The sequence below is a fragment of the Anomaloglossus baeobatrachus genome, chromosome 9 (genome assembly GCF_048569485.1).
Source record: "Anomaloglossus baeobatrachus isolate aAnoBae1 chromosome 9, aAnoBae1.hap1, whole genome shotgun sequence".
NCBI classification, from domain to species: Eukaryota; Metazoa; Chordata; class Amphibia; order Anura; family Aromobatidae; genus Anomaloglossus; species Anomaloglossus baeobatrachus.
Genome location: NC_134361.1, coordinates 33,936,928 through 33,951,193, shown reverse-complemented (window position 1 = coordinate 33,951,193; position 14,266 = coordinate 33,936,928). Strand labels below are relative to the sequence as shown.

Below are 14,266 nucleotides of genomic sequence, written 5' to 3'. Positions count from 1 at the left end.
ACTCCCAAACGTGCTCCATCCGCCATGCTGCGCGCTCCCAAACGTGGTCCATCCGCCATGCTGCGCACTCCCAAACGTGCTCCATCCGCCATGCTGCGCACTCCGAAACTTGCTCCAACCGCCATACTGCGCACTCCCAAACGTGCTCCATCCGCCATACTGCGCACTCCCCATCGTGCACCATCCGCCATGCTGCGCACTCCCAAACATGCTCCATCCGTCATGCTGTGCACTCCCAAACGTGCTCCATCCGTCATGCTGCGCACTCCCAAACGTGCTCCATCCGCCATGCTGCGCACTCCCAAACGTGCTCCATCCGCCATGCTGCGCACCCCCCATCATGCTCCATCCGCTTAGGAGTGCGCAGCATGCCGGATGGTGCACGATGGGGAGTGCGCAGTATGGCGGATGGAGCACGTTTGGGAGTGCGCAGCATGGCGGATGGAGCACGTTTGGGAGTGCGCAGCATGGCGGATGGAGCACGTTTGGGAGTGCGCAGCATGGCGGATGGACCACGTTTGGGAGTGCGCAGCATGGCGGATGGACCACGTTTGGGAGTGCGCAGCATGGGGGACGCAGCACGATGGGGAGTGCGCAGTATGGCGGATGGAGCACGTTTGCTCAGCCTCTCTCCTTCCAGCCTCCCTCAGCATCAGCCCCCCCCTCCCAGCCTTCCCCAAGATCAGCCTCTCTGCTCCCAGCCTCCTCCAGCACGCCGTGCTCCTCTGCCGACACTCACCCACACCCGATCGCATCCACTCACCCACACAACCGATCGCATCCACTCACCCACACAACCGATCGCATCCACTCACACACACAACCGATCGCATCCACTCACACACACAACCGATCGCATCCACTCACACACACACCCGATCGCATCCACTCACACACACACCCGATCGCATCCACTCACACACACACCCGATCGCATCCACTCACACACACACCCGATCGCATCCACTCACACACACCCGATCGCATACACTCACACACACACCCGATCGCATACACTCACACACACACCCGATCGCATACACTCACACACACCCGATCGCATACACTCACACACACCCGATCGCATACACTCACACACACCCGATCGCATACACTCACACACACCCGATCGCATACACTCACACACACAGACACTGACGATATTGCACATACGCGCTGATACTCACAACATCCGGGGATATCACATGCTTCTGGCCATGTGATCCTCCGTCAGGTCCTGGAAGCTCACAGCACAATATCGCCGCCGAGAAGCAAGCGATATCCCAGGATGTTGTGAGTATGTGGATGCGATGTGATGTGTGTATGTGAGTGAGTGTGATCTGATGTGTGTGTGTGTGTGCTGTTATGTTATGTATGTTCTGCAGCTGCAGGACCTTGATGTGTGGATGCGATGTGATGTGTGTGTGAGTGTGAGCCGGTGTACACTGGTAACTATGATACACATCGGGTAACTAAGGGACCTTAGTTACCCGATGTGTATAATGGTTACCAGCTTTCACGGCCTCCGTTAAGATCCCAGCATCGCAAGGTTATGTCTGGCGCTGCCGGGATCCTGACGGAGCCGGTGTAGAAGCAAGCGATATCCCAGGATGTTGTGAGTGTGTGGATGTGATGTGTGAGGTGTGTGTGAGAGTGAGTGTGATCTGATGTGTGTGTGTGTACTCACCTGGGAATCGGAGCCCCGTGTCAGTTGGGCCAGAGCGAGCATGCATTGCGTGAGGGGGGCGGGGCCTGCAGAGAGCCGGGCGAGAGGCCAATCCGTGTGGGGGGGCGGGGCCATGGCGAGCCCAGCGGCCAATCAGCTTTGTGTCACCGTAAGGACACAATTTCGGAGCATGACAGACAGACAGACAGACAGACAGACAGAATAAGGCAATTATATATATAGAGATATATATATATATATATATATATATATATATATATATATATATATATATATATATATATATATATAGGCAGCGCCTGGGAAAAATTGGTGCTTTACAATATATATGTGCGCTTTAGTATGTATTTTATTGCTTGTAAGAAGTATATACTGTGTCCCTGAACTGTGTGTGCACCATGTGTTATGTACTGTATATACAGTGAAGGACATAATTATTTGATCCTTCGCTGATTTTGTAAGTTTGATCACTGACAAAGACATCAACAGTCTATAATTTTAAGGGTAGGATTAATTTTAACAGTGAGAGATAGGATATCCAAAATAAAATCCAGAAAATCACATTGTAAAATGCAAATAAATGTATATAATTTATACAGAGAGAAATAAGTATTGGATCCCTCTGGCAAACAACCAGGATTTTCGCATATAACCTAAAGCCAGTGCTATACTGGCACTATCAGGCTGAGTCTATACATACCTGTACTGGTCAGCCCAGATGTATAGGTTTTGAAATACAAGAAAGTAAAGTTTATAAAATGAGCAGCTTCTTGAGTGACAGCAGCTGAGGAGCAGATAATATATTCATAGTTATCCCCTCCCCCTGTTAGAATTAGCATAAGTATTATACCAATATTCACTTTGTCTCTTGCAGGACCTGTGTGAGGTCATACCAATGTGACCAGAAGCGGCCGGGCCTCAGCCAACAGAGCTGGATTCCAGGTTGTGCCGCCCCCGTGTCAGCAGCCGGGCTGCTCGGATCCGGTTCCGCGGTGGCTCGAGGGGCGTCCGGACCTGGGGGTCGTGCGGCCACTCAAATGGAGGGAGTATTTACAGTGGATGGTTCGTGAGGACGCCACCCGTGGTGTGTGGAGTACTACCGCTGCAGCTGGGAGTACCCAGGGGCGATGGAGTGGGGCATCCAGGTGTTGGAACTCTCCAGGGGTAGGGGGAATGCCCCGAGACTCGATGATGGTGTTAGGGGAGTGCCTTGGGTGTGAAGGGGTCACTTTCGTACTCACTCAGTCCATAAAGCTGACACCGACAACTGGATAAACCAAAGTTCTGGACACCGCTGCCGCTGAGGGGAGCTAATTTGGGTCCCGTCCCCACTGGTGTTGCCTGGTGATCCGTGACCTTCCTCCTGGCACTAAGTTCACTTCTCTGTTGGTCCCGGTAGTGTAGAACTAGTCGGGTCCCGCTCCCCAGTGTGGCTAACTGTGGGCGCTTGCTCTCAGGGTTCACACTTGGGATATTCTGGACTGTTTCTGTGGAAAGTCCTATCCCCCTCGTTGCAATAGTACCCCGATTCTGGACCGGGTGGAGAGCGGATCTTGAAGGCTCCGTTCTTGTCGGGTAAATTGTCAGGTTGCCTGAAGATACTCCTTGACCTAGGGTCCACGTACCCCGTCATACCCTGGTCCATGCCCGGTGGTGGTACAAGGCCGGCGGCTGTCCTCCTCGACAGTTCCGTGCCCCTTGTCACGATCCCCTGTGACCGGGGGTCCAGCTCCTACTAGGCCCAGACCAACGTCTGCTACCTAGTTGCTTCCAAGGAGCCCGGCTCCTGACCTCCTCACTTCACTCTCTCTTACTGACTCACTGACTGACTCCTGACACTCCTGACCTCCCCTTACCAACCCCCCAAGTGAGCGACCCTATTCCACTCAGGCCGTCCACTGGTGTGTCTGGTGGGTGTGGTGCAGAGTGTACCTATGATTTTACTAGCTGTTGTAGGCAACACCATATAGCTGGGGACCCATAACCAAGGAGGAGGTGGATATTGCACAGAAGGGCGGATTACACAATACCCTGTGACGACCTGATAGTCCAGGGCGTCACAAGGTCACATGGGTATGACCTCACACAGGTCCTGCAAGAGACAAAGTGAATATTGGTATACTACTTATGCTTATTCTAACGGTAGCGTCTAAATCCCAGTGGTCAGGGGGACCTTTGCTGATGTCACATCCATGTGACCAGAAAGGGGCGGGGCCTCCACCGACATGCTCATACCAAGAAGATACATTATTCTTCTAAGTCCACGTCGACATAGAGTTGGTTATAATAGAAGCAGGGGTCTAGGGGTAAGACCCCAGATGGGGTGGGTGCAGGGGGGGCAAAGCCCCCTGTTACGAACCGGCGCCGCCATAGCCGCAAGCAGCCTGCTGCGGTTCCTGTTGCGCCTAGGCGCCGGCTGCCGTTCTTGGCCGTGCCTCGGGTCGTCCAGTTGGCTGTTCCTTCCACCACGTCTAAGTGTGGAGAGGCGGCTAGTGCGCATGCGTGCGCCGATTTACCCCAGCCAGAGTCTAAGCCCGGTGTTTTGCCTAGTGAGCATGCTCAGCCTGTTTGTGTTATGTCTGAGACTAAGTCCTCAGTTCAGGCTACTGAGCATGCTCCTACAATTAACCCTAACAGCCTCTTTGCACAGGTACTTGGACTTCGTGCTGTGTCTAAGTTCTGGGATGTGCCTACTGAGCATGCTCAAACTGATAGTCTGCTTTCTAAGCCTGTGGCTCAGGCTACTGAGCATGCTCAGGCACTTAGTGCATCAGAGGCTAGGTCCGGTAAGGACCTCACTGAGCATGTCCGTGAGGTGGCAGGCCCTGATAGGGCAGAGGGTGTCAGGTGTCCTGATGACGTGGCAACTCCGGACTGGCTCGCAGAGGCCCGCCCCTATGATCTGGCACCTCAGTATTGGTCGTCAGATGATGACTGGTGAAGTGTTTGGGGCGTGGCTGCCATGAGGTCATCAATGACGTGGCGGTTCCAGATAGGTCGCATGTGATGTCACTGATGACATGGCACTCTGCTATTGGACCTTGGTGGTTCCACCCTGGGTTTGGGGCGGACCCAGGTTATAAAAGGGGCTGGAGACAACATGGAGGGGCGCAGTCTTCACTTTTGCTCAGTCAGAGCACACCTCCATGTTAGAGCTTCATTGCGGCATAAGCCTATGTTGGGAAGCGGTAGGTAGGGTTAGGCGAACGGTGCCTGTCACGCCAAGATTCGTGGCTCGGCACATCAGGGTCAGGCGCCGTGCTTCCCTCCTGCCGTTCCAGTCTTGCTATAGCAGCCCAGTGGCGTTAACTGGGCTGCGGTTGCTGTGCTTCCTGTCCGATTGTGCCCCCTACGCACACGGACAACGCACCTGCTGCGCCACCTGTCCGATTGTGCCTCCTACGCACACGGACAACGCACCTGCTGCGCCACCTGTCCGGTTGTGCCCCCTACGCGCACGGACAGCGTACCCCAGGACCCCTGTGGAGTTAACAGGGTGTTCCTTATCCTCCTCGGCTTCCCGGTCAACGCTACTGGTGTACCCATCTGGCCTGACGTGTCTTACACACACGTGGCCAGGCGAGAGCTGGCCAGAAACGCTAATCGGAGGACCGCTCGGCCTGACGTGTCCTACACACGTGGCCGACAGGGCGCTTTCGTGGCGGTCTTCCGGTCAACGCTACCTGGTTACCACCCGGCCTGACGTGTTTCCTGCACACGTGGTTGGTGTAGCGCTAGGTGCACCAAAACGCTAATCGGGTTGTCGTCCGGTCTGACGTGTCCCAACACACGTGACCGGTTCCCAGAGTTCCTGGGTTATCTCAGAGCCATCCAGCTCTATAGTCTCCGCCTAACCCTCAGGTGCCAGCAGCTCCTTTGTCATCTGGAGCACGGTGGGCCCCGACTGGCGATTAGGATATATACCCCCTGGTCCTAATCTGCCGGTCCCCCCGTAACACCCCCCTTGCATGAGTATAGTGGATGGAAGGAATCATTGCCACGCCCACCAAACAAGCCGTCACGCCCACTAAGGAAGCCGGTCAAGCCCACAGGTCCTTCTACCCACTGGGATTTAGTAACAACCTAATTCTTACAGGGGGAGGGGATAACTATGAATATATTATCTACTCCTCAGCTGCTGTCATTCAACAAGCTGCTCATTTTATAAACTTTATTTTCTTGTATTTCAAAACCTATACATCCGGGCTAACCAATACAGGTATGTATAGACTCAGCCTGATAGTGCCAGTACAGCACTGGCTTTAGGTTATATATGAAAATTCTGGTGATTGGTTCCCTTTAAAGAGAACCTGTCACCACTTTTTTGGCCTATAAGCTGCGGCCACCACCACCGGGCTCTTATATACGGCATTCCAACATGCTGTATATAAGAACCAAGGCCTCTGTGAGAACATAAAAAACACCTTATAATACTTACCTAACGGTCCGCTGCGGTGGAATAGGGCCTAATGGGCGTCTCCGTTGTCCAGTGCCGGAGCCGCCTCTTTTGTCCATCTTTGTGCTCCTTCTTCTCTAGCCTCAGTGCATGACGGGTCCGACGTCATCCACACTCACCGGCATTCAGGTCCTGAGCAGGACAGATCAAAGCATTGTAGTGCGCCTGCGCAGGATCGGCAAGTGTGTATGACGTAGCCGTATCATGCACACAGGAGTCAGAAAGAGGACGAAGATGGCCAAAAGAGGAGGCGCCCGCACCAGACAACAGAGACGCCCATTAGGCCCTATTCCACCGCAGAGCGACCGTTAGGTGAGTATTATAAAGTGTTTTTTATGTTGTCACAGCGGCCTGGGCTCTTATATACAGCATGTTAGAATGCTGTATATAAGAGCCCGGTGGTGGTGGCCACAGCTTATAGTCCAAAAAAGTGGTGACAAGTTCCCTTTAATACTTGGTGGCAAAACCCTTGTTGGCAGCACAACAGTCAGACTTTTTTTGTAGTTGATGATGAGGCTTGTCAGGAGGAAGTTTGCTCCACTCCTGTTTGCTGATCATCTCCAAATCTGTATGCAAGGTGTCGATTCGTATTGAATTGATGATGCCCTACAACTTTGTAATTCACTTTTTTTCTCTATCTCGTTCATTTTTCGAGATAAAAATGTTAACTCCGTTGTTTTCCACCAGGTGGCGCTATAAGTGGTTTCATTGCGTAGCACATGAATACTTTACTATACCTAGACACCACTTCTATGCTTATAGCTGCCGCCGTTCTCAAGTTAATGGCGGTGGACAGGATATGGGTGGACACACTGTATACAACAGCCTCATTGTATCTTATGTGATGTCAACAGCAGTCTCAGTGTCTCCTATGGGATGTAAATACAGCAGTGTCCCTCCTATGTGATGTATACAGCAGTCTCAGGTTATTGTGTGTGTATACACACCACAGTGAGTATATTATATGTGATGCATATACAGCAGGCTTAGTGTATCCCACATGCTTTATACACAGCAGTCTTAGTACCTCCTATGTGATGTATATACAAGTCTGCATCTCCTGACATGTATACAGCAGTGTCTCAAGGTATCTTATTATTTTAAGTGATGTATGTGCAGCAGTCTGTGTCTCCTATGTGAGGTATACAGGAGACTGTCTGCTGTGACGTGTATATACAGCGGTCACCGTATCTCCTGTAATATATACAGTTTTTCATGCGTTTTTCATGCGTTTTTCATGCGTTTTTCATGCGTTTTTCATGCGTTTTTCATGCGTTTTTCATGCGTTTTTCATGCGTTTTTTTAGGTGCGTTTTTTAAGACTTGTCAGTGTTAATAAAGTTGGTTGAACACAGACCTTTGGAAAAAAAAACCTGTGATGTCATTTCCTTCTCCACATTCTGTTTGGATAAATGGGAGGGCTTGCAATGGAAGGAGCACCATCTGAATTTTGGAAAAGTTGAAATAAACTTCGCGCACCATGTCACATTAGCAGGGCCCCTTGGGTACCTATACATCAGAAACCCCCCACAAGTGACCCCATTTTGGAATCTGCACCCCTCAACGATTTTATTCAGGAGTATATTAAGCATTTTGAATCCACAGCTACTTCCCCCAAAATGTTGCTGTAGCAACAATATTCTCACTTTTAGGCCCGTTTCACACGTCAGTGAAAAACACAGACGTTTTTCACTGGTGTGTAAAACACGCACATGTCCCTGCGTGTGGCGTGAATCACGGCACACATGGGTTGTCTAAGTGCAATCCGGGCTCCGTTCTCCGTGGCCCGTGATTGCACTTAGAGATTCACTCACCTGCGCCCGCTCCCGCTCTCCATGGTGCTGATCGCTCCCGCGGTGCAGCATCCGGCCGGCGGTGACCCCCGCAGCAGCTGCATCTGGGCCGGCTGTGTCGCGCATCATGAATATGCGCGACAGTAATGAGCCGGCTCTGAAGCAGCAAGCTACACGGGCTGCAGAGGACATCGCTGGACGCCGGGTGAGTTAAAATGATTTTTATTTTAAAAGCATGTTTTTTTTCTGGCACGTGTTTCACGGACCACACCACTGCGTGGTCCGTGAAACATCAGTGATGCCAGAAAAAAATGGACATGTTTCCGTGCGGCAATCACGCACACGCGGGTACGCCGCACGGAGACACGTGCAGTGAAAAATCACTGACGTGTGAGCAGACCCATTCATTATAATGGGTCTGCATATGTCAGTGATTCTGGTACGTTTAAAAAAAAGCACAAACGTCCCAGAATCACTGACGTGTGAAACAGGCCTAAGGCTATGTGGCCATGATCCAGCGACACAGCGTCTAGTACACAGTGTCAGCCTTCCTGCAGAGATGTGAATGTTGTCCACGGGAGAACGCAGCTGCCCATGCCCCCGATTTGGGTTCAGGATGCTGTGGACTTTAGCTCTATGCTACCTGCAGAGAACACTCTCGTCTCCGCAGCATAAACTGACATGCTGAGGCTCGGGAAGCCACACCACCGGTCAGTTTATGCTGCGGAGAAAAGAAGCACAGTGGGCATGGGATCTCCAAAAATCCTTCCACTGTGCTTCTACTGCACAACACAGCGTTATGGACGCAGGGAAAACACTCAGCGCCCATAACGCTGCAAACCCTGATTGTGGGCACACAGCCTAAAAAGCGTCAATGGATGAATGGATGTCAAATATATATAACGTCCCACCCCGCCTGCATATTCTAAGCTGGCACCTTTAGTACCTTTCATGTGGCACTAAAGGGTGCCTAGCTTAGTATTTATCCAAAAAAAAAAAAAAAAACAATGAAAAAAATGGCGTGGGGTCCCCCCTATTTTTGATAGCCAGTCAGGGTAAAGCAGACAGCTGTAGCCTGCAAACCACAGCTGGCAGCTTCATCTTGGCTGGTGATCAATTTGGAGGGCTCCCCAGGCTTTTTTTTTTATTTATAAATAAAGAATTAAAAAAAAAATAACGTGGGGTCCCCCCAAATTAGATCACCAGCCAAGGTGAAGCTGACAGCTGGGGTCTGGTATTCTCAGGGTGGGAAGAGCCATGGTTATTGGACTCTTCCCAGCCTAAAAATAGCAGGCCACAGCCGCCCCAGAAGTGGCGCATCCATTAGATGCGCCAATCCTGGCGCTTTGCCCCAACTCATCCCGCGCCCTGGTGCGTTGGCAAACGGGGTAATAAATGGGGTTGATACCAGATGTGTAATGTCACCTGGCATCAAGCCCAGCAATTAGTGATGTCACGGCGTCTATCAGATACCAGACATAACTAATTGACAGTAAACAAAAGCAAAAAAAAATGACAAAAAATTTTTTATTAGAAAAAACACTCCCCAAATCATTCCCTTGTTCTCCAATTTAATAAAAAAATTTGAAAAAAATGGGTCCGCAGAAATCCATTTGGACGTCCCACGTCGGCTCTGGACCTTCTAGAATATGGGGGCACGTTCAGGGAACGTATCCCCCATTTTCTAGGAGGGCAGACCCTCCATTTGAGGAGAGTGGGTGCCAAAAATCTGCACCCACTCTCCCCGGGTCACAGCTGCAGAGTGCAAGCAGCCAGCACAGCTCTCTGAACACAGTGCTGGCTGTCAGCTGCTCTGCTCATGTGACCGCACTGACCGGCGTCTGCTGTGAAGGAGGAGAGGGCCACGGGGGATCAGCGCTGCGACCGGACAGATAAGGGGGAATACCGGGGGGAATAGGGGGTGACCTGGCAGGGCCTGGGGGGCATTTTTCTGTCGCATGTCTCAAGGCACATGCGACAGAAATCATAGGAGCAGAGCGGCCGGTGCGCTACTGTGCGCGCGGCCATGTTGGATTTTCGGGAGGGGGGTCGGGGCGGGCACTTTGGCGACACCGGGGGCTTTCCTGGACTTTGCCAGGAAGTGAGGTCAACAGGAAACCTCTTGACCTCACTTCCAGGTAAATGCCTGCGTTCTGGCATGCCGACAAAGCCCGCGGACCGCAACAAAAAAGCAGCTCACTGCGTTGTAGCTGCGTTCTGACCCACATCATTGATTTAATGGGGGAGAGAACGCAGCCACAACGCACAAAAGAAGTGACATGCTGCTTTTCTTTCCGCACCGATTTTTGGCATCCAAAACGCTGCGTTTAGAAACGCAGCGTGTGCACTGATTTTTCGGCTTTCTCATACACTTTGCTGGGAAAGCTGAACGCATGCAATTTGCCACTGAAACGCTGCGGTTCTAAACGCAGCGTTTCCGCGGTAAAAAACGCAACGTGTGCACACAGCCTTAAAGGGGCTGTAGACCGACCGCCCGCCCCGCTCAGACCCGCTGAGCTCAGTGACTGGCAGCCGCGCTTTCCACATGACGTCATCGCCGCAGCCGCTGACCGGGAGCAGCGGCGAGACCCGCCGGTGGACCCAGGTAGGGTGAGTAAAGCACGCTTTGTTTCTGTCTAATAGCCTGCATCCGGGGATTCCTTTAACTGTTTGCAGCGCGCCACACCTAGGAAGGGCACACATACAAGCGAGCACTCATGCATGCTCACACGTGGCCAGACCCCTATTTGCCCCTGCAACCTCTCCGCCACCATGCCTCAGACTCTCCTGTCTGTCTTATTATTTCCGGGCCTTAGCAGGAAAAAAAACCCCATTCCCTCCCGCTCCATCTTTGCACTGAGCTCAGCTCCTGGGCAGCCGTCTGATTGATTGGATTAGCCATACCTCCCAACATTTAAAGATGAGAAAGAGGGACAAAGTATGCGGCGCGCTCAGTGCGTCGCAGCAATTTTAAGCCATGCCCCCTAACCACACCCATTTTGCAATCTGTCACGTCCACATCCAATCCTTTTCAGCACTGCTGATCACATTGTTTAAGGCTGCGTGCCCACGATCAGTGTTTGCAGCATTTTGGATGTAGCGTGTTTTTGCTGTGTCTAAAACGCTGCGTTGTACAGTACAAGCACAGTGGAGGGATTTCTAGAAATCCCGTGCCCACTGTGCTTGTTTTTTCTGCAGCAAACACTGACCTGCGGAGCGTCTTTCCAGACTGCAGCATATCAATTGTTTGCTGCAGTTGCATGCGTCCTCCGTAGGGAGAACACAGCAGGAGACCGCAGCGCACTGAACCCTGATTGTGGGCACAGGCAGCTGCGTTCTCCTGCGGAGGAGACGTGCAGCCCCACAGGTCAGGACCCGCTGCCTCCAGGACACAGTGAGTCCTGATTGTGGGCACAGGCATACGCACATATACGGTACATATTTGAAGACAAATTCACTAAAATACATATAAACAGACAAATCTATACACAGTCATCTGCACTGACATACATAGCTATATACATCATACATATACACACATTGGAGGTAATAATATGGGGAAGCCGGCAGCAGCCGCACTCACCTACCCCGCTTGTCTCTATCCAGCTCTTCCTCGGCATGTGATCACTTGGCATCACTTTAACAGACCTAGCCATGCACAGTGCACACTGACACCGCTGTGTATGTATCACAAGGGAGGATGGGGGTTTTATATATATATATATATATATATATACAGTATATACAGAACAGGAGGGGCTGGGGGCTACAGTATATACAGCACAGGAGGGGCTGGGGGCTACAGTACATACAGCACAGGAGGGGCTGGGGACTACAGTATATACAGCACAGGAGGGGCTGGGGTTATAGTATATACAGCACAGTAGGGGCTGGGGGCATAGACAGTACTTGAGGGGGCATACATATTAGGCCTGTTTCAGATGTCAGTGATTCTGGTATGTATGTGCTAGTTTTTATACGTAGCAGAATCACTGACCTATGCAGACCCATTATAATCAATGGGTCTATGCACACATCAGTGATTTTCACTGACTGTGTCTCCGTGCGGCGTACATGCGTATCCGTGATTGCCGCACAGAAACATGTCTGTTTTTTTCTGGCATCACTGATGTCCCACAGACCACACTATGGTGTGATCCATGAAACACGTACCAGAAAAACACGGACATTTAAAATAAAAAGCTTTTTGAACTCACCTTCTCCAGCAATGCTGAGTTCGGCAGCTGCTCTCTGCTTCTTCCTGGCCGGCTCATTATGGCATGCATATTCATTTATGCAGCCATAGCTGACCCGGAAGTAGCTGCAGAGGTGAGAGAGCGGTGGCTGGATGCTGAATCGCGGGACTCTTCAGCACCACGAAGAGCAGGAGCGGGGGCAGGTGAGTATATGTCCATGTGCAATCACGGAGTACGGATCACGTATCATGGATTGCACATGGACAACCACTGTGTGCCGTGAATCATGGAGTATGAAGGGACATATGCGTGTTTAACACGTCAGTGAAGAACGTCTGTGTTTTTCTCTGAGGGGCATACACGTTACTAAGGGGTACACACATTACTGGGGGAAATACACTTTACTGTGGGGCATACAAATTACTGGTAGCATAGATATTACTAAGGGGCATATAGCTCTGGTGTTGGGGCTTATACAGCTCTGGGGGCACATACAGCTCCGACGGGGGGGATGGGGGCATACAAGTCTGGTGTGGGGGCTGGGGGGCACACAGATCTGGTGAGGGGGGGTGTGGCTGGAGGCATATAGCTCTGGTGAGGAGAGGGCTGCTGGGGCATACAGATCTGTTAAGGGGGGCTGGGGCATACAGATCTGGTGGGGGGGCATACAAATTTGGTGAGGGGGCCATACAGATGTGGTGAGGGGGGTGATAGGAGGCATATAGCTCTGGTGAAGAGGGGGTTGGGGCATACAGCTCTGGGTAGGTGGGGGGGAGATCACATACAGCGTTTCTTGGTGTTGCAGCTCCTCTTCCTCCAGTCTCTTCATCTGTGGACAGAGCTCAGCATGTTGCTCGGTAGATCCGCCCACAGATGCACTTCCGTAGACAAGCAGCCCAGCTGAGAGCAGTGCACGCTGGGCTGCAGGTGCCGATTTAAAGCGCCAGCAGCCAGGAAAGTTCTGCTGCCCACGAATAACAGCGGCAGCACAGAGCCAGAGCAGTGAAGCAGCGCTCGGCTCTGCTCATGTGCATTAGGAGGGAGAGAAAGTCAGATGGGAAGAGAGGGGGTGGGCGGAGCCACGGGACAAAAGCCTCACGATCGTGACACCGGACACCCGCTGAAATCCGGTACAGTCCCGCTGTATCCGGGACGGTTGGGAGGTATGGATTAGCTACACAAACCTATTTGCAGAGGAAGACGTTACTTCTGCTAGCCCACAGTAGGCGGCCGGTGAGCTGGCCTGCCTCCAAAGCCATCCACTGGGCACTTGCTGAAAGCCTGGCCCCTTCACGGCCCAGGCTGCTTTTAACACCATCATTTCCAGAAAGCGGGCTGCGGACTCAATAAGGACTTCTAGCCGCAGCCAGGAGCTGGGCATGAGGCCTGCATCGAGGAGGGGTGTGGGGTAGCGTCCTTAGTTGTGAACTGGCTCAGAGGCCTCGGTGGGTTTGGTTGGGGCTTCCAGCTCTAGGTTACGTAAGGTCGGTGTCTGGCAAGACGCGGCTCCATGCTGGCCGAGCTGGGCAAGAGCGCTAAAAGGTCATCCAAAACAGACTACAGCACCCGGTGGTCCCAGGAGGTCTGCCTTCCAAATACTGGCCGAGCCCAACCCTGCTTTGCTTCCGAGAGCGGACGAGATTGGGCGTAACCAGGGTGGTATGGCCAGTAGACGCTCTGTGGCCCATCGCCCGGCCAGCCTTCCTCAGACTCTCGTGGCGAGAACTCTGGCCGTGCGGGGACGGGCTCCGAAGGACCGATGCGAAGGCTGGGCCGCCTCTACAACCGCTGTTTGTTGAGCAGTGAAACACCCGCCGCAGCAGCGCCCTGAGCACCAAGTGTCACTAAAAATGGCTGGACGGAGGGTCTCGTGCAGGCTAAACCGTTAATCAGAAAGAGCAAGCCGGGGGACTTCCGGCTCCTGCGCTGATCATGTAGGACACAGGACGCCTGAGCTCTGTCATTCCCTGCAGCTCTGACATATATACCGGACATCCCACCAGCCTCCCCCGCTCCATACCACCGGTGAGTGAAGTTGCTGAATGCAGGGATGTTCATGGGGAGCCGTGGAGATAATCACTTGAAACAGCGCGGTGAACTTCGCTCTCCCCCTCCCTCTCAAGATCTGGCAGCGT

At 52.3% G+C, this 14,266-nt stretch overlaps 1 protein-coding gene and 1 pseudogene across 1 annotated transcript in view; both read right to left on the bottom strand.

Annotated features, from left to right (window-relative positions):
- Window positions 1-13,003, bottom strand: part of ECH1 (enoyl-CoA hydratase 1) — a 34,280-nt gene extending 21,277 nt beyond the window's left edge. The window contains exon 1 of the mRNA XM_075323513.1: window positions 12,917-13,003. The gene's annotated coding sequence lies outside the window, so the exon portion shown is untranslated. The remainder of the gene's footprint in view (window positions 1-12,916) is intronic.
- Window positions 13,004-13,685: 682 nt separating this feature from the next.
- On the bottom strand, window positions 13,686-13,805 carry LOC142252334 (5S ribosomal RNA; annotated as a pseudogene).
- Between the last annotated feature and the right edge of the window lie 461 nt (window positions 13,806-14,266).